At 41.7% G+C, this 18,298-nt stretch overlaps 1 protein-coding gene across 1 annotated transcript in view; it reads right to left on the bottom strand.

The window, feature by feature from the left end:
• Nucleotides 1-16,463, bottom strand: part of THSD7B (thrombospondin type 1 domain containing 7B) — an 852,814-nt gene extending 836,351 nt beyond the window's left edge. The window contains exon 1 of the mRNA XM_076005495.1: nt 16,301-16,463. The gene's annotated coding sequence lies outside the window, so the exon portion shown is untranslated. The remainder of the gene's footprint in view (nt 1-16,300) is intronic.
• Between the last annotated feature and the right edge of the window lie 1,835 nt (nt 16,464-18,298).

Raw genomic sequence — 18,298 nt, 5'->3', positions numbered from 1 at the left:
TATTGCTTTTTTATATACACACATTTCATGAAGCATTTTACTCACACTCTTTATATGTCCATTCATATTCATCATGTGCATAGGGGCATCAATGTTAACTTTCAGAATGGCTACCCCCCCCCTTTTCTAATTATTTAACTCTTTAATTATAGGTAGAAGTGTGGACCTATTTTGCACCTCTCTGGAATTTTGAGGAGCACTAATAAACTGCCACCTGGATTATTGTTCAATGAATAGCATAAAAAGCAATAAATGCCTCTGTATTTAAATGCCCATATAAAGAGATCAGATTTTGGATGATCTAAAAGACTTGTTTAAGCACTTGATTCAAAAAGTACGTATTTGAAAGACACATATAAAGTGGAAATGAAAAGCAAGTCAAATGTAGACACTAGAGAAAGGTGATCACTGGTGAAAACTGCAATCTGCTCACTCTACATAAAGGAAATGAAATTTAATTAGGGGGAGACCGAAGGTAAAAAGAGAAAAGTCCCCCCCCACACACACACACAGACATACTCATTTCCTTATGGCGTGAATGACTGTGTCTCCCCAAAATTCATATGCTGAAATCCTAACCTCTAATATGACAGTATTTAGAGGCAGGGCCTTATTGGGAGGTGTTTAGGGCATAAGGGCAGAGCCTTCATGAATGAATGGGTGCTGCTATAAAAAGGGCTTTCAGGGGTGAGTTCTCTCTCCTGCTCTTCTGCCATATGAGGCCACTATTCTCCTCCTCCCAGAGGACACAGCAATGAGGCGCCATCCTGGAACCAAAGACCGAACCTGCCAGATATTGCACTTCACAGACTCTGGCACTGTGAGACAATAACTTCCTGTTCTCTATAATTACCCAGTCTGTTGTATTCTGCTCTAGCAACACAAAGCAGACTAAGGCAAAGAAACGTGCGCGTACACACACACACACACACACACACACACAAAGCCCTCCATATCCGTGGTGGACAGCCAATCTGCAGCCTTGGCCAATTCCTTCCTTCACCTCTGGCCTTTAAATTTTACCAAGATTCAGGTCAGACTCCTTTTCTCGCCCATAACTTCTGTGCATTGTATTCTAAATACAAGACCTTTTTCAGCAGGCTTGACATCAACTACTCTACAGGACTAGACCTATTTGCATCAATAACCAGTTTATTTGCATTCTTCCATAGGATTGTTGTAGGCTGAATGAGTCAGTGTGTATGTGTATCTATTCCTATTTATAGTAAAATCCCATTTATTACATGTCTAAAACCCCAGAAAAGTTAAACAAACAGAATTTATAGTGCCATTCAATGGTAATTGATTTTCTTAGTGTTTCTGGGACTACTCCCAAGTTCCTAAAGGAACTCTAAATCATCAAAGCAAGATTAACCTCTATTCAGTGAAGTTTCCAAGATTTTTTTTCTTACTCTAATATGATTCATTTTTAAAATGCTTAAATTAACTCCTACTGTATACATAGTAATGTGCTGAGCATAATGGAGACAATCCAAATATAATACAATTGGGGCCTTAAAGCAGTTACAATACTCATAAGAAATAGCAGAACATAAATTAAGCTACGATATAACAATATTTATAGAAATGCCACATACCAACAAAGACACTTTTCTTTCTGCTCTAAAGTGTCCTGAGAAACTGGGTCATAAATTAGATTATATTTCCCAAAGGGAAAGTATTATAAATTATAATTAGAGGTTGTTTTCTTGATCAAGGACTTGGCATTCAAATGAACACACACCCAAACATCTATACACACACACATACAATCAATAACATATCACAAAACAAACACAAATCACAAGAAACCCTGGTAGCCATTTAATATAACAGAAGTATCCTTAACAAGAAATAATAATTATGTAGAATCATGTAATGGGATCCAATATACTCAAGTCTATATACACAGCACAAAAATAAAACTCAAATATAAACTCGAAAGTATTATAAATTTTACTTAATGCCAGCTCTGATAAACACAAGTATATCATTAACCATAGTTTTGCTTGACTTGTTGGATTTGAAAGGGTACTTTGGGGATGATTTTGATGGCCCGAGTCTCTTTTAAAAATGAGCTGATGCGTTCTTTTTCTCCAGATAAATCTCCCTGCAGAGCATCCGGATTCATCTCTGATCTTAGAGCTGACTTAAAGGCCCAGGGCAGGTGTTTAATAAATGTCTGTTCCTAATGGCTGTAGTGACATTAGTGCATCTTTTCTCTTTTAAAAGGACTGACCTACCATTTCTCCACTTCAGTCTCTCCAATCTCTTTTTTTTTCTCTTTTTTCTTTATTTTTTTATTTTTATTTTTTTATTTTTTTTTCTTTGTTTTCTGAGACAAGAGTCTGGCTCTGTTGCCTGGGCTAGAGTGTCATGGCATCAGCCTAGCTCACAGCAACCTCAAACTCCTGGGCTCAAATGACGCTCCTGCTTCAGCCTCCAGAGTAACTGGGACCATAGGTGTTCGCCACCATACCCAGCTAATTTTTCTATCTTTAGTAGAGACAGGGTCTCACTCTTGGTCAGGCTGGTCTCGAACTCCTGAGCTCAAGTGATCCTCCTACCTCGGCCTCCCAGAGTGCTAGGATTACTGTAATCCTGGCATGAGCCACTGCGCCAAGCCTCTCCCATCTCTTGAATTTCCTTAAAGTGGCAGTTTGTGACCAAACTAAAAAAATAAAATTTAATATGGAATAAACCTCGAGTCTGTAAACATCTAAGAATTTAACTGAGAAACCCAAGCAGCATTTTTTAGATAGGTGACAGAGGTTTTTTAAAAGGTACATCAGAACATTTCTCACAGAACTGCAGAGCCTCTGGCTTGGCTTGGCTTTGGTATGAGTTCCTGGGCAGAAAATTGATGGATTCTTGGAGAAAAGTTGTGGAAGGCTGGATCTCCCATGGGTGGGTGGGGTGGGAGCCTGGGCGTTCAGCTAGGATGGAATGAATTAGCTACAGTGAAGGGCAGAAGAGACACCAGAACTTGAAGTGAGTCACAGGAGGAGGAAGCACACAGACTGTGTTCCAGGGTCAAGTGTAGCTGCCACGGATGATCTATGGAAGGGGGCTATAGAAGAAAACGGTAGAAAACTTAAGTACGAGAAGTAACGAGCGCTCAAAGTATAAGACTCTGAATGCCAGTCTAGACTATGCGGACTTAATGACAGAGTCTGAGCAGTAAAGCAAGGTGAAGGAAGCAGATTAATCTGGCAAAATGAGGAGAGTGAAAGCAAAGAAATGTAGAACTATTCAAAGATAATCCTCTTGGAAATTTCCAGGTGCTCTTGGAAAGATGATTTCAGTGGTAATGCTGTCAACCAGAATATTCTACAAGCACACCCTTCATTCTCTTCACACTCTGGATCAGTAAATGTTTGGTGCTCATAAGGGCATCTGTGTCTGAGTGCAGGTTCATCTTTATGAACTTCTTTAAAACTTCGCCACTTTTAACTTTTTGGCTCCAAAGTCCTCTAGGTAGAAGAACGTGTCTGCATTCCAGGCAACATTTCCCCTGATTCCCTACAGAGTTAACAGGGTATCTTCCATAAAGCATTGTTATATTTTCTCCTAATAAATCTTAATTAAATTTCCCTTTATTTACCCCTATGTTTACCCCATTTCCAAAGGCCAATATTCCAATTTCCACTTTATCATGGAGCTATCCTTTTTGGCAAAAATTTGTCATATATTCCAATCTTTTTCAGTTTAAATTTAGTCCAAAATTACTCATTTTCCTTGTCTAAATCATCAGTAGTTATTTTGGCAGCTTTAACAGAGAGAATCAAAATGGTAGAATCACAGGAACTTTGCCAATCAATTCTTGGCTCCTCTAATATACTAAGATTCTTCTTTTAATCATCACAGTAAATAGAGACTGAAAAATGTCCATTGGATTTGACAACTGAGAAGCAATTCGTGACTTTGGTCAGAACCATTTTAGCTGGAACAGTTTATGAAAGAATCCAGCCTGGGTGCACTAAGAGTTTGTGCAAACTGGAGACCCTGACAAAGTTCTACTAGTTTCAGAAGCTCGAATTTGAAAGTAAGGAAAGAGATGAAGAAGTAACTGGAAAGGAAGTCAGTAGCAGATGCTTTGTTTTAAATGGGAAAGTCTTGGGCTTGCATGTACTATGCATGAACTTCTGACGGTACATTATAAATAGTATTAAATTTCACTATCTATCACCTACTGTTTCATTTCTCTCTCATTTGTTCTTGCTCTTGTTCATAAAGTTTCTCTAAATCCAAGAGAATGGACAATCAGATTGAGTTATACAGATCTCTCCCACTTTTGCAACTGATTAAACTTGGGGAGCAACGTGTTTTCTTTCCCTCTACTCCTTTTAATCATCTTATATTTTTGGTTTCAAAAATGATATTTCTGCACACAAGTCTAGTACCAACAGCTAAGAATGTTTTTTCCCTTTCAGATGAATTGTTTGCCTCCTCTTCATTCCTCTTTTCCTGTTATTTCTCATCTTGGATTCACTTTCCTATCATTCAAATATATGTGTTCTTTTGGTTTGTGTATGTGTGTGTGTGTTGTGTGTACGTGTGCACACGCGCACGTGTATGCCCTCCCAAATTTCCACCAGCCTTTATTCACTTCCTACGCCTTCACAGCATAAATGATTTTATACTATTCTGAGCCTCTCTTAGCTTTCAGTTGTTGGGGCTGAATAACTGCTTTGCTATTTCAGGTGCTTTCATCTTGTAGGCATTTACTAAACATCTACGCTTGCCAACCTCATTGCCAAATCAATGGATAATTCTGTCCCTGTGTACATTTCCCCACCACACACTGCCACATGCCAGGACAAAACTGTTTACCTTGGATTATAAGGCTTTGGGTCTCTCTTTATTTAGCCTGTGCTGTGAGCATCACAAGTTTTCAAAACACAGAGTTTGAGAATGCTATCAAGTTTTATGTGGACCAGTAAACCAGAGATGCCTGCACTGCCAGGCTGTAGAAGGTGTTGTTATTGCTGCTGCTGCTGTTGTTTTTAATTACACTTGAAGAGGTTTCTTAAGACTGAGACTTCGAAACACTACAAGAAATGAGATCTTATATTATAGAGAATATAAATAACCCATTTTAAAAACTAGCATATCACCCAGCATCAGAAACAATGTTGGGAAAAGTGGGTCAGAAACAAACAGGTAGACAGGGAGCCCAGATCCTTTCCCTACTGAATCTACTCACCTATAAAACTCTACAGATTCCATTTTTACCCCTGAAGCATCCTTCTGCTTTTCTTGTATGTCCACAGAAACTCCATGAAAATTCCTAAGGGCATGGCCAATTCTTGGGTATTCCTGTGCACCCTGACTGGGTCAGACATGGTGCATATACTGCACACTGTAGACAAGCAGTACATAATAACCATTGGCTAAATTTGCCTTGGGGAACCCAGTGGGCTAGAAAGATTTATCTATCGAAGTATATTGAACTTCTTGCCTGTAAAATGCTAAAGAAATACCTTCCTGATGATCTGCTGCCCTCACTGTTTATGTCCACTCTTCTGTAACTGGCTCCAATAGCCAAACTAGCAATGCAGCATATTCTATGCACTTGATGGAGCATTCAAAGGGGGCTCCACCTCTGCAGGTTACATAACTTGGCTCATTTTTAGCTGATTGTTTTTGCTCACCAGTATTAAGTGGTCGTCCTGGTATTGTTTAGCACTGTATTCTTCAGGAGACATTGGGAGTCCTATGCAGGCATATGCAAACACACTTTTATCCAGCTGCGCTCCCCACCTCCCATATGCATACTTCCAAGGATTACTTAGTGTGACTGAATGATAAGGTTCTTCACCCACTGAACCAAATCAATTTGTTTTTATACCGAAGGAGTTTGTGACTAAGGGCAAATCCCAATAGGACCCTGGCATGTTGACAACAGAGGTCCACATTCTCTTCCTCCCTTCAGGTGAACATAATCTTTTTCTAGTGCAGCTGGGATGTTAGAAGTCACCAAATGGAGGGAGCAGAGTCAATCCAGCCAGTAGAGTAGAAAAAGGATTGGGATTAGATTCTATTTGTCTTCACTATTAAAAATGTAAATTTTACATAGATGGTCTCACAGTAAATATGGCACTACATCTATGTTTTAATCCACATGTGTAAATAAAATTAACATACCTCTTTCATTTAATTCAACACATTATCTGTTGTATAGTCAGTCTCTGTAAGAGAAGCTCCTCATATGAGCAAGATGCATTCTCTGCTTTTATGAAGCTGATACTTCGTAAGAGAGATAGACGTATATAAATAAAGTGATTTGGCTTTGCCAAAGGCAGAGGATGTACATTTCACATATCCTCAGGTAAACCGTAAATTCCTAGAAATTGGGGATGATATCCTATACTTGCTTTTATCTACTCTATGCCATGGACACAGTAGGTGCTCAATAAATACTCTATGAATTTATTCATATAGCTTACAAACAAATGCATCTTGCACTTTACATTAGTTTGTCTTTCTTGCTGTGTGTGAAAACTGCTTAGTGATTAAAAAAAAAAAAAAAAAAAAAAACTACAAGAAGCGCTTCACTGGGACTGTATCATGCCCACTGCATTATGTTTTTATTCCACCAACTCTCTGTAATCCAAGCGAAATATCTAATAATCATGCACACAGCATTAGATGACATATCCTTACAGTCAGTTTCCACAAGGAAATTCCTCCCAGTAAAGCTTAGAATTTTTCTTTCTAACAGAAGCCTTGTTCTTAATATTTTTTAAATAAGTAACTAAAGCCAGATTTAAGCTACCTGTGTAATATGCCCCCCACCAAAAGAGACTGGAAATTATTAAAATGTTTCACATTGTCATGTATAGCTGAATAGAGGTTGCATTCACAAAGGAAACACAGAAGTTTTTTTTTTATATGTTCCACGCAATGCAAGGCTTGTCACATTCTGTTTTTTCAATTGAAACATGTCACAGCCCAGAGGGTCGGTTACTGTCAGAAATTCAACTTGAGAAAAGCCCTTCAGGTCACTAAGAATGCTACCTGCCAAGAAGGAATCAAACCTACCAAAAAATTACTACCATTTGATCAGAAATATCACTTTGGTGGGCTGCATGTCATTTCTGACCACAGTCTTCATGACAAGCATATAGTAAAAGACAGCTGAGAAATACACATCAAGTGTAAATTAGAAAAATTGGTTAGATTTCATCTTAGTTAAAGGTTATTTCTGTTTCCCTTCTCATGCTCACCGGAGATAAGCAGATTCTGAGATATGTCCATTTCATACGCATCAGGCTACACATACACACTAGCAAAACCAATAAATATAAAAAATAGAAAGATAAAAGAAACTTGGATTACTTGGCCTGGAAACAACAAGGGTGAGGTGAGTTTATAATGTGCACAAATAATTATAAAGTGGAAGAAAGCCAGATGTCCTTTATCTTCACAAATGAAAGGTATACGGGAGTCAGTTTTGAATAGATGAGACACAGACAAATCTTCCTGTCTTACAGGTTTTGAAAGTAAATGTGCTCCTGAGAGAAGTCATGGAAGTGTTTTAAGCTTTTTAAAGAGATTATTCATGCTGGGATTTAAGGGCAAAATTAACAAGTAGATGAATGGCCTCACGTATGCAAAGACTAACAGTGTAAACATTGGAAGTAAACCTTCTTTTGTCAATAGAGGAGGTAGAATTGTGAATAGTCTGGATTCTAGACATGTCCAACACGGTGGCCACCTGCCATGTGTGGCTATCGAGCACTTGAAACATGGCTAGTCTGAGATGCCATGAGATGGGGTTGTAAGGGGAAAATACAAATGGGGCTTCAGAAACATAATACATCAAAGATCTAAAACATCACATTAATAACTTTTCATAATCAATACATATTGAAATGACAATATTCTAGATACATTGGGTTAATAAGATAGATTATTGAAATTAATTTCAATTTTTTTCTTCTTTAATGCAGATACTAGAAAATATAAGATTGTATATATGACTTGTGTCTGTGGTTCACGTTCTGTTTCTATTGAGCAGTGCTCAGCTAGAATCAGACTGTCTGGATGCAGATCCTGACCAGGGACAAGTCACTTACTGCTTCTGCATCTGTAAAGTGAAAATAAGAATACAACCAACTTCATAAGCTTTCTGAGAGGATTTCATAAGTTAATCCACGTAGAACAGCATATCTGGCACATAGTATATGTTCAATAAATCTCAGCTATTAATATCCAAAGCACACATCCTCTTTGCAGAACACCCTGACATACAGTTGCTCACCCTCTGCTTGCATACTCCCAAAGACAGGGAACTCACATTTCCTTGAGACAGCCTATCGCATTTCTAGACAGCCCTGAACGTGAAAAAGTTCATTCCTGGAATGAGTAAAAATCTCTTTATGACTTAGACTCTTCTGAGCTGCTTTCTATATGATTCTGCCTGAGGCAAAGAGAGAACTGGTCAGATTCCAGCACTCTATCTCTATAGAAATTGTTAAGAAATGGGTTTATGATACACTCCCATGGAAGTTCATGTCAAGAGACTTCCTGCCGACCCATGAAAACACTTTTTAAAACACAGATCTTCAGAAATGTGATTTCTCACACATGCTTGACCGAAGAACAGCCCTTCTCGTCTTGAAAAAGTTGTCCCCTTTGACCAAGAACATTTCCTGTTGGTATACACAGGGAGCAAAGAGGACAGACAAGGCCACCCACCCAACTGGGTAGCAGTGTAACCAAGGCCACCACCAATCAACCCCCACTCACATCCAAAAACTAATTTTCCCCTTTTCCTGCTCCTCATGCCAATTTCAAAAGCTAATGCTTTGCCTAGTTGGCAGAAGAGTTCTGTCCCAGTGATAAGCCATTAATAAAAAGAAACAAGATGTGAATTTCCTATACATGTCTGAATGTTCTGAATCTTCCAGTGGTTCCTCAGGAAGCCAACACTTTTATACGTGAATATGTCAGGCTCTTTACAATTCTAAGATATTGTAATCTTCACACACAAGGTCTGTGCCAATGCAAAATGCAGCTTTTTCCATATTTCCAAATGACACTTCTACCCAGTAGAAATGACTCAGCAATCCTCTTCCTGTCAGTCACCTCCATTGTCTGTAGAGTTTCTGGCAGTAGGGGAGTGTGTGTGCTCTTCCATTTTGGAGAAAGTCCAGCAGAGTTTAAGAGTGAAATCGCTGACCAAAACTTCAGGCTCTAGGGCAGTCTGATTTAACAGAAGCAGAACGGGCCTTACAGTCCAAGAGACTGGATATAGACCTTGGCTCTGTGCTTTACCAGATGCATCAGCCTTAGACAAGGTATGGAGGTCCCTCAGCCTCTGTTTTCTAGTATAAAAAATAGGAATAAATAAAAGTACTCATTTTGCAACATTATCATGAGGATTAGACTTACTAGTTCTAATGCACCTACCTTTGTATGCAGCATGTTGTAGGAATCAATAATTAGTAGTCGTTTTTATTGCCTCCCTGAATACTGTTAAGCCTTACCTTACAGACCTCTGAACAACTGTTATAACCCAGGCCCCTAATCCCCATCAACTCCTCTCCAATATTTTCCAGGATTCTCAGTAGAAAGTGGTACCCTTTCCTGTTAAAATCCTTTATTTTTAGAGGCAGGGTCTCACTCTGTTACCCAGGCTGGAGTGCAGTGGTGCAATTAGAGCTCACCGCAACCTTGAACTCTAGCTCAAGAGACCCTCTTGCCTCAGCCTCCTGAGTAGCAGGGACTACAGGTACACACCACCACACCTGGCTAAATCTTTTTTTAATTTTTTGTAGAGATGGGGTCTCAATATTTTGCCTAGGCTTGTCTTGAACTCTGGGCTCATGCGATCCTCCCGCCTCATCCTCCCAACATGTTGAGATTACAGATGTGAGCCACTGCACCCCGCCAAATCCTTTACCATCAGAACTCTACATGTAGATGCTAATAAGAAAATAGATTCAATCAAACATTAAAATTAGAATTTACCACCTGAGTTGTTCGGACAGAGAGAGGGCTTTGTGATTTGGCATAATCAGAGAAAGCTCAGTGGAAGTATAATTAGAACTGGATCTTGACTAATAGAATGTGGATAACTGGGGACAGAGGAGGTGAAGAAAGCTGCATTTTTGGCCACTTTAAATAGGTGTGAGTCCTGTGGGTGAATTTAAAGAGATAGGCCTGATAGAAGAAAAAGGTAGATAAAAAGAAATTAATGACAGGCATAAGTTAAACTGATGTAGGATCTGGAATACTATTTTTTCTGTTCAAGAAAGAGGCATTTTTTTTTTTTTTGAGACAGTCTTGCTCTGTTGCCTGGGCTAGAGTGCCATGGGATAAGCCTAGCTCACAGCAGCCTCAAACTCCTGGGTTCAAGTGATCCTCCTGCCTCAACCTCCTGAGTAGCTGGGACTACAGCTGTGTGTCACCATACCCAGCTAATATTTTTCTATTTTTAGTAGAAACAGGGTCTCACTCTTGCTCAGCCTGGTCTGGAACCCCTGTGCTCAAGTGATCTGCCAGTCTCGGCCTCCCAAGAGTGCTAGGATTACAGGCATGAGCCACCATGCCCGACTGAAAGAAGCATAATTTAAGTTGTGTTTCTCAAGGCGAAGCAAGTAGTGCTTGGGTTTAGTTTTAGCTAGAAGAGATACAGAAGAAAGCACCAAAGAATTTTCCTCAAAGAGTCTGCAGAAGTCATCAACATGCCTCCCTGTAGTTAGCCAGAAGATATTCCAGGTCATAGAATGGGTCCGTTCAGATGAAATGAAGCCCTATTAACAATATTTAATCACAAAAACGAATGGAAGTCGATATGAAATAAATTGAGTTAATTCTGAAAACTAGAAATGGAGATGGAAAAAAAATAATTACTTTCTCCCCTAAAGAAAAATCCTTGCTGAACTACTCCCACATACATGCATTTTAATTATGTGGTCTGAGACAGTTGTGGGGTAGAATTCATAGTTGTGGCAGATGACCTGGGTTAGAAATTTGGGCTCTGCTTTTTACCAGTACTATGACTAAATATTCTTATTTTATATTTTCTAAGAAAATAATTAAACTGAAGGTAGAATGGCTTTATACGAATTGACGACTCAGTGGAAAAGCATCTTAATACCTTTTGGACTCTTAAGTAATATAAACATAATAATATTTAAGTGTTTTTAACAGATATGAATATTAGAGAAAATCAAAATGTAAATGTAAGCAGATCTCAAGTTCAACTACTTGATAATGCCAATGGTTTCATCCATTCTTGTTATAAATAAAAATATCAAGGGATAATATCAAAAATATTTACAACTACTAGGGCTCAGGCACAAACCAATCAGAACAGCTTCTATCAAGATCCCTAGAGTGAGTCCCAAGGCCCCCTTGCCATAGCAGGTAGGTGACACTTAGTGGCTATACTGAGATGTGATCTAAGGGGTATCGGGGGAATGGCCTATAAAACTGGGGTGATAGTGAGACCTTCAGGGAGCTCAGAACAATACCCACTTACCTATTAGTACACAAATATTTCAATATTTTCACCACCAAGTCTACATCAATGCACACTGGCCAAATTTCCCTGAATATGTCTAACGTAAGCACAAAAGGCAGAAATCAATAGAGGAGAGCCCAGAAGCAAACTCTGCAAGAGGAGATTACTGCAAGCCTTAGTCTTCTTATAATTAAAATCTTTCATGTATGCAGACTACATGGTATGCTTTTAAAAATAAGCATCTGAAAGGACCCAAAATTAACATATGCATTACTACAAAACTACAATCTAAGACCAAGGCAATCGTGCCTAACCACCACGAAGTTTAGAGCTTTCCTCAATGTTGTGATTCTTCCAGAAGTAATGAGCTGTTCGCTAACATAACACTAGGACACAAATCAGCAGCCAACCCTCATGCAGGCAAGTGGAACACAGCAACGAGCTTCTTCCCAGTCAAGGCATTGAAGAATTGTTTGTGCATTAGTTACTTAGGATTCTGTTTTTAGCTACAGCATATTTAATTACAAGAGGCTCATAATTAAAATATGCCTAGAGAGGCAAAATCAAAAGCAAGCATCGTGTCCCTTGCTGCAAAATACCTAAGTTAAACAATGATAGCTTTTTTTTTCTTCCCATAGAGGAAAGATTTTCACATTTTCACGGATCCCCACATCTAGGTCAATGTCTACCCTTTACTAGTATGAGGTTCTCTTTTTTTAACTTCAAAAAATTCTACTGATTTCCACATCACAGCTGAGTTGTACTTTTAAAATCCATTAATTAAAAAAATACCTAGTAACCAAAAGCTAATATGAATTTAGTGATGCTTTTAAATGTACTGTTTCATTCTTCACAACAGCAAATACACACTCTTAGAATGTAGTATTAATAGTTCCTGTATGTGTCAGATGGTCTAATTGTTCTGCTTACAAACCAAGCTTATATTCAAGTCTCCACCTGCAATAAAACTGAGTCCCCACCAGCAGTAAAACTCTATTCTACAACATCTCTAGAGTTGGTTTCGAAATTTTACCAGAAAATATAGAATGATCGGATTTCACTAATATTCTGTTTTCCCTTTCAAATGAAATGTTTCATCTAGTAGCTACAGAATGCTCATAATAAATCACTGGTGGACTGGGCACTGGAAAAATAACTATGTATCTATATTATGTATAACTAGCCCACTCCAGATAACACATCTCAGAATGAAAGCATTAGTATTGAAATTCAATGCCTGAGATTCCTATTTCCTTCTCAGTCTGGAAACACATAACATACGACGGGAAATTGTACCTAATCCTCCTTAGCTTGGTTTCATCAGTTGCCACTGTCAGGCATTACGAATAACCACCCATGAACATCCTACTAGAAACATCAACAAAACAATCTCAATTAATGGGGAAATTTTAAAGGCTGAATAAAACGTTTATCATCTTGAAGCAAGGGTGGCTCTGATTTCAGACCTGCTAAACTACAGATCCCACTCAGACTCACAATAGTAAATTTCTAGAATTAAAAGTGGAGTTGAAAATCCTTTTGCGTTCACAGGTTTAATGTGTTAATTATCACTTAGATATTAATCTCGTTAACAGCTCTAAATTAAGGACCTGTGTTATATATATATAGGGAGCTGCCTGGTGTTAAAGTAAATGCAGCAGCTTCTATTATAGTTATACACTGGGCAATGCCTTCTTTTGAAAACATAAAGCATTTATGTGCAATCTATACTCAAATATCCAAAAACATATCTAAGTAACTCATGTAAATAGTTTTTGATACTGTAACACCCAACAGTTATTCAAAGCCCCATCCTTCAACACTTTGTCTGTAGAACATCTCTCAATCTTTGTTGTTAATGGTGCTGTTCTTTCTTTCCCCATCAAATGCTATAGTTGGCACTAGTTAGAATCCTTTAAACTGTTTGTCTTAATTGTGTACTTAATATATTGTATCATTTGTCATTTTGACTTTTAATTCAATAGGACCAGTCAACTATTCTTCATCATTCTATTCAAACTTTTGAAGCAATGTTATTACTTTAATGTCTAATCTTTCTAAAGGTGTACAGAACAGCAAAATTGCAGTTTAGGCAAGATTTTTTTTCTTTGAAGGAATCATATGACTCCAGCTTCAATTTGTGAAGTATAATTAAAATAAGTTGACATGCCTTAAAATTTTTCTTGTTTGGACACTCTTCTTTTATTAACTTAACTCCTGTCTTTTTATTCTGCTTTTTTAGTCTATTATTTAAGGACAAACTTTTTTGCAGATATTAATAAAAGAATTATTCCTTCAGAAATAGTATCTGCAGCAAGTAGGCAAGGTCCTTAATAGCCTTTCTGATGAAGTACATTTTAGCAGTACCATTTTTCTTTATTTCCTTGACTTTCTCTCAAAAGGCACACTCAGCAGAGAACAGAAACATACCGCTCCTTACCAATTTATTAATGTCAATTCTCAAACAGCAGAGTCTGTGTTTATACTGTTTTTATGATCAGTAATTATTTTCTACCTGTCTGACAGTGTTCCTGTTTCTTAGCTTTTCAACTCTTTAACAAGCACAGCAACTTTGGTAAAAAAAAAAAAAAAAACTGGGGTAGTGAGGGGGGGGATTAAGAAACATGCTAAAGATCATTTTTCTAGTATTGATTTACATATTAAAGTAGAAATAAAGTGAGCCCATTGTATTATGAGCCCTCAAAACAGACCATCAAAGTCCACTAGCAGTAGACAGCCCTTGTATGGACCACACATCTCCAACCCTTTAATCTCGAATTTCCAGAACTCTGGTTTGTAGGTGTTCAGGGCTGCTGGACCTCCTGTGCTGATGTGCAAGACTACCCCACATTTTTAAAGCTAACAATTACAAATTATTCTAGAAGTCTCCAGGTATGTTGCTACAGGGTCAGAAGAATTACCTTCATAATTCTTTTTTCACTTAAATTTACATGTAAAAGAGTTTTCAATCTTCAACTCTCAGCAGGTAGATAAAAAACCAAAATGCCCAAGGAAAGAAAGAAGCCAATTCCAAGGAATCTAAACGGTTGGCTCATCCACCCACAGAAAACAGAGAACTTGCCACAATAAGTTTTAAAAGAAGGCTCCCATTATTAATGGCATTGAGATTTAAAAACAGCAGTGCATCAAACTGAGGCCTCAAGACTGGGACTTTTTATATAGCTTTTTATCCCACAAAGACATGAGCTTCCACTCACCACTGAACAGGACTTGATTTTTGGTTAGTAACACCCTAAATGGCTTTCAGGAAGCCTTACCCAACTGCTGAGTATTATAGTCAAGAGCACAAAAAAAAACTTCCCTGGAGATCACCTCCTTCCTGTAACTTAACAAACCCAGATTGCCTGCACGCTGCCAGGGAGATAACTGGACCACTCTGACATCCAAAGACTCTCTGTCAAAAGGAAACTCCAAACACACACACACACACACACACACACACACACACCCCACAGCCTGGTTGGCATGAGCCCTGCCTGCATGGGTTACCATTTCCATGATAACAGAGCACCCATAGGTGAACAGCTGAGAAACACCAGGCAGCCTCCTCCGGTCAGACTGTCATTTAAAGAACACGAATGGACTTAAAGGAGGAGGCTACCAGTAGACCACCCCAGCAAATGAACAGAGCACCAAAGAACTCTAGTGTCTTCCACGGAATACGCCAGCGTCCCACAATGTTAGTAGAACTCCACCTTGACTGTACAAAATTGAATCGCATCTTATGCAATGGTAATTGGATCCCATCTTATGGGATGCTCACAGAGCTCAGGGATTCCAAAAAGAAAAAGGAAAGTACCATTAGATCATATGCCACTCCACTTTAAAAAAAAAATGTTTTTATTTGCCTGTATTTAAAAAGAGAGTGACAGAATTTAACGTCCCCTCCTGAACACCTGACCCCCAAGTTTTCCAACTTCAAAAACTCAAAATACGCGGTTGCCAAAGAGCAAGGGTTCATTTGCATATTCGAATAACTTTAATAGTGAGGGACAGGTAAGAGGAAAGGTGACAGGTGCCGATGAGCGAAGCCTTAGAAAATACGAGCGTCCTCCTCTTTGCCCCTCGGACTCTCATGCCCTGCTCCCAGTTTTCTCTTGATAAACAGCCTGATGCCACGTCCGACCCGCGAGTCCCATTCTTCCCAGCTCGCCCCTCGCCCTCCTCAGGGGCAGTGAAAATTTAAACTGTTGCTGCAGCCTCCTGACACTTCACTGATAAATCAGGGGAAGCTGCAAAACTTCTAGGCTTGCTCAGCTATCCTCCACGGGCACTGGGCGCCCACGCGCAGATCTCGCCATCAGCGCTACCGAAAGGGACCCCTCCGTCAACCTGTTTGCAAAGCCCGCAGAACTCCCCGCCCTCCGGTCTCGGGCTCCTCCTGCGAGACTCCCCGCACAGGATGGGGGACCCCTGCCTCCCGTCAGCAGCACCCCGCAAAGCAAGCTGGAGGTGGAAGGAACGGCGCTCCTGCCGCCCCGACCCCAAGGCTCAGTCTGGCTGCCCGAGGTCCCTGCCCAAGTCGCCGTGTGGGGTGTCCCCCGGCCGCCCGGAGGGTCTCCGCACACTGCGCCCCGGGCAGCCTCCGCTCCCCGCAGCCCCAAGCCAGAGGCGTCCGCGAAGCTCCGCTCCCAAGTTCTCGCGTCTGGCTGGGAGAAGGGGCGACGGAGGCTGCCCGGCCAGGAAAGAGCAAAGTCTGTGCGGGTGGCGCGCCCCCAGCCCCGGCCGCCGCCACCTCGCGCCCTCGCCGCCGGCCAGGGGGCCCCGCGTCGCCCGCCCGGGGCTCGGCGCGGTCGCACTCACCCGCCTCGCCGGAGCTGCCGCCGGAGCCTCTGGGAGCCGCCGAGCCCCGAGCTTCCCGAGCGCAAGAAAGATGGTGGTGCGTGTCGGGAGACCACCCATTCCAGCGTCTGGCAACCCGGCGGCGACTCTGGCTCCTCAGCACTGAAGGAGGAGGAGGAGGAGGAGGAGGAGGAAGAGGAGGAGGAGGAGGAAGGAACCGCGCAGTCGGACGCCATCTGCTGTACACCTCTGCGCAGCCATTGGCTGCCTGGTGCGTCCCCGGAGCCGCGGGGCTCGGGGCCGCGGGGAGCCACCTTGCGCCTCGCCTCCCCCGGCAGCTGCTCCCCGGCGCCCCTCCCTTCCACTCCCCTTCCCCTCCCCTCCCGTCCCCTCCCCTCCCCTCCCCCGCCCCGCCGTCTCCCCCGCCTCGGCGCGCGCCGCCGGACCCCCGGGCTCTGCCGGCTCCGCCGCGAGCAGCCGCGGGCGCGCTGGCCTCGACCTCCGCTCCCCGGCTCCCCGCAACTGTTTGCCGCAACTTTGAAGCTTCGGGGTGCGAGTGCGGCCTGGGTGAGGGGGACTGCCCAGCTGAGCTGAGTCTGGGGTACCCAAGCCGCCGAGTGCTGCGGAGAGGGGCGAGCACCCCAGGGGTCCACGAAGTGTTGGGAGAAAAAGCGGAAGAGAGGTTGGGGGTGCTCTAGGCCCCCGTTTTACAAGCCTCCCCGGCACGCACGCACACGCGCGAGAACACTCGGACACGTACCATAAAGCACGCACACCCTGGGCCATCCCGCGCGGTCCGGATGACCAGGCGTTCCTCTGCAGTCCCCGGGCACGACAGGGCTTCGGTGTTACTAGGAAAAAAGACAAAGAAGATCCTAGCGGGATGTGTGGGGCAGAGAGAAAGGGAGACATTGGTTTGACTCCGGAAAACCGGGAGCTCGGTCCGTACCTGCCTGGACATCCCCCTGTTGAGGGACTCCCAGTGGCTATCAGCCCTCGCCGGCCAGAGTCTAGAAAAGCCCCTAGCTCTGGGGACTCTTGTTTTAGGGTTCTGCAGTCCTGGGGCGAGGGGGTGGGGAGGTGCGGGAAAGAGCGCCTTAGGCTCCCGGGTAGCTGATGCCAGAGGCTGTGCAGGAGGTGAAGAGTCCAAGTCCGCCCAGGTGAGGCTGGAGTGCACGGAGCACTCAGAGAGCACGTGGGCAGACGAGGAGCAGAATCACAGCTCACAAAGTCATTTGCTTACTCTCTGACACTTGTTCCAAACCCTACTGGTTTTCGACACCTTTGATCAAGGGAACTTCTTAGGCTTGTTCAGAGAGATGAAGTTGCTTCAAAAGGGAGAAGGGAAGAAAGCAGGAGGACTATCTATTGCCAATTACAGGATATTTTGCCTGTCATATCTCTTTAAATGCGTGAGCCCAGCGACGGCAGAGATTGTATCTTTTCTATTTTATCCAATGTCTGGCACACTATGGGTGCTTACAAAGAAGCAAAATAATAATGACAAAATTAAAGCTTGATGTCATAGCACAAATCAGACTAAAGAGATAAATAGAGCAGCTAGGATCTGTCACAGAAAAAAAAAATTCAAAAGAATTTAAGTGTCATTGTAAAGGAAAATGTATGCGTTGGTGAGGGGCTGCAACCCAGCTTGCTGTAGGATGGGTTCTGAAAGCGGGAAAGCCTTGCTTAATATTTTAAACACCAGCCACTATTCTCCCAGTGAGCACTGCAGTCACATTCTGGGCTATGCTTTTCTTTCTGACATCACTGTCTTAAAAATAAGTCAGCTGCCATCCAGATCCCAGAATATTTCCCCAAATCTAAGAACATGATTTATTACTCCCCAGAGATATAATGCCAATTCTGTAAGTCTGGGGAAAGAGAAACAGGTCCATTATGTTTTATTGTAATCTCAATATATACAGATCAATAGCCAATGAGTCTCGTTTAAGTAACTTTAGGAACAACAGCCAAAGAAGAATATTGCTGTTTTCCTGACTGTTACACCCACGCTTC

Source organism: Microcebus murinus, chromosome 8 (genome assembly GCF_040939455.1).
Source record: "Microcebus murinus isolate Inina chromosome 8, M.murinus_Inina_mat1.0, whole genome shotgun sequence".
NCBI classification, from domain to species: domain Eukaryota; kingdom Metazoa; phylum Chordata; class Mammalia; order Primates; family Cheirogaleidae; genus Microcebus; species Microcebus murinus.
This window is presented reverse-complemented; position numbering and strand designations above follow the sequence as displayed.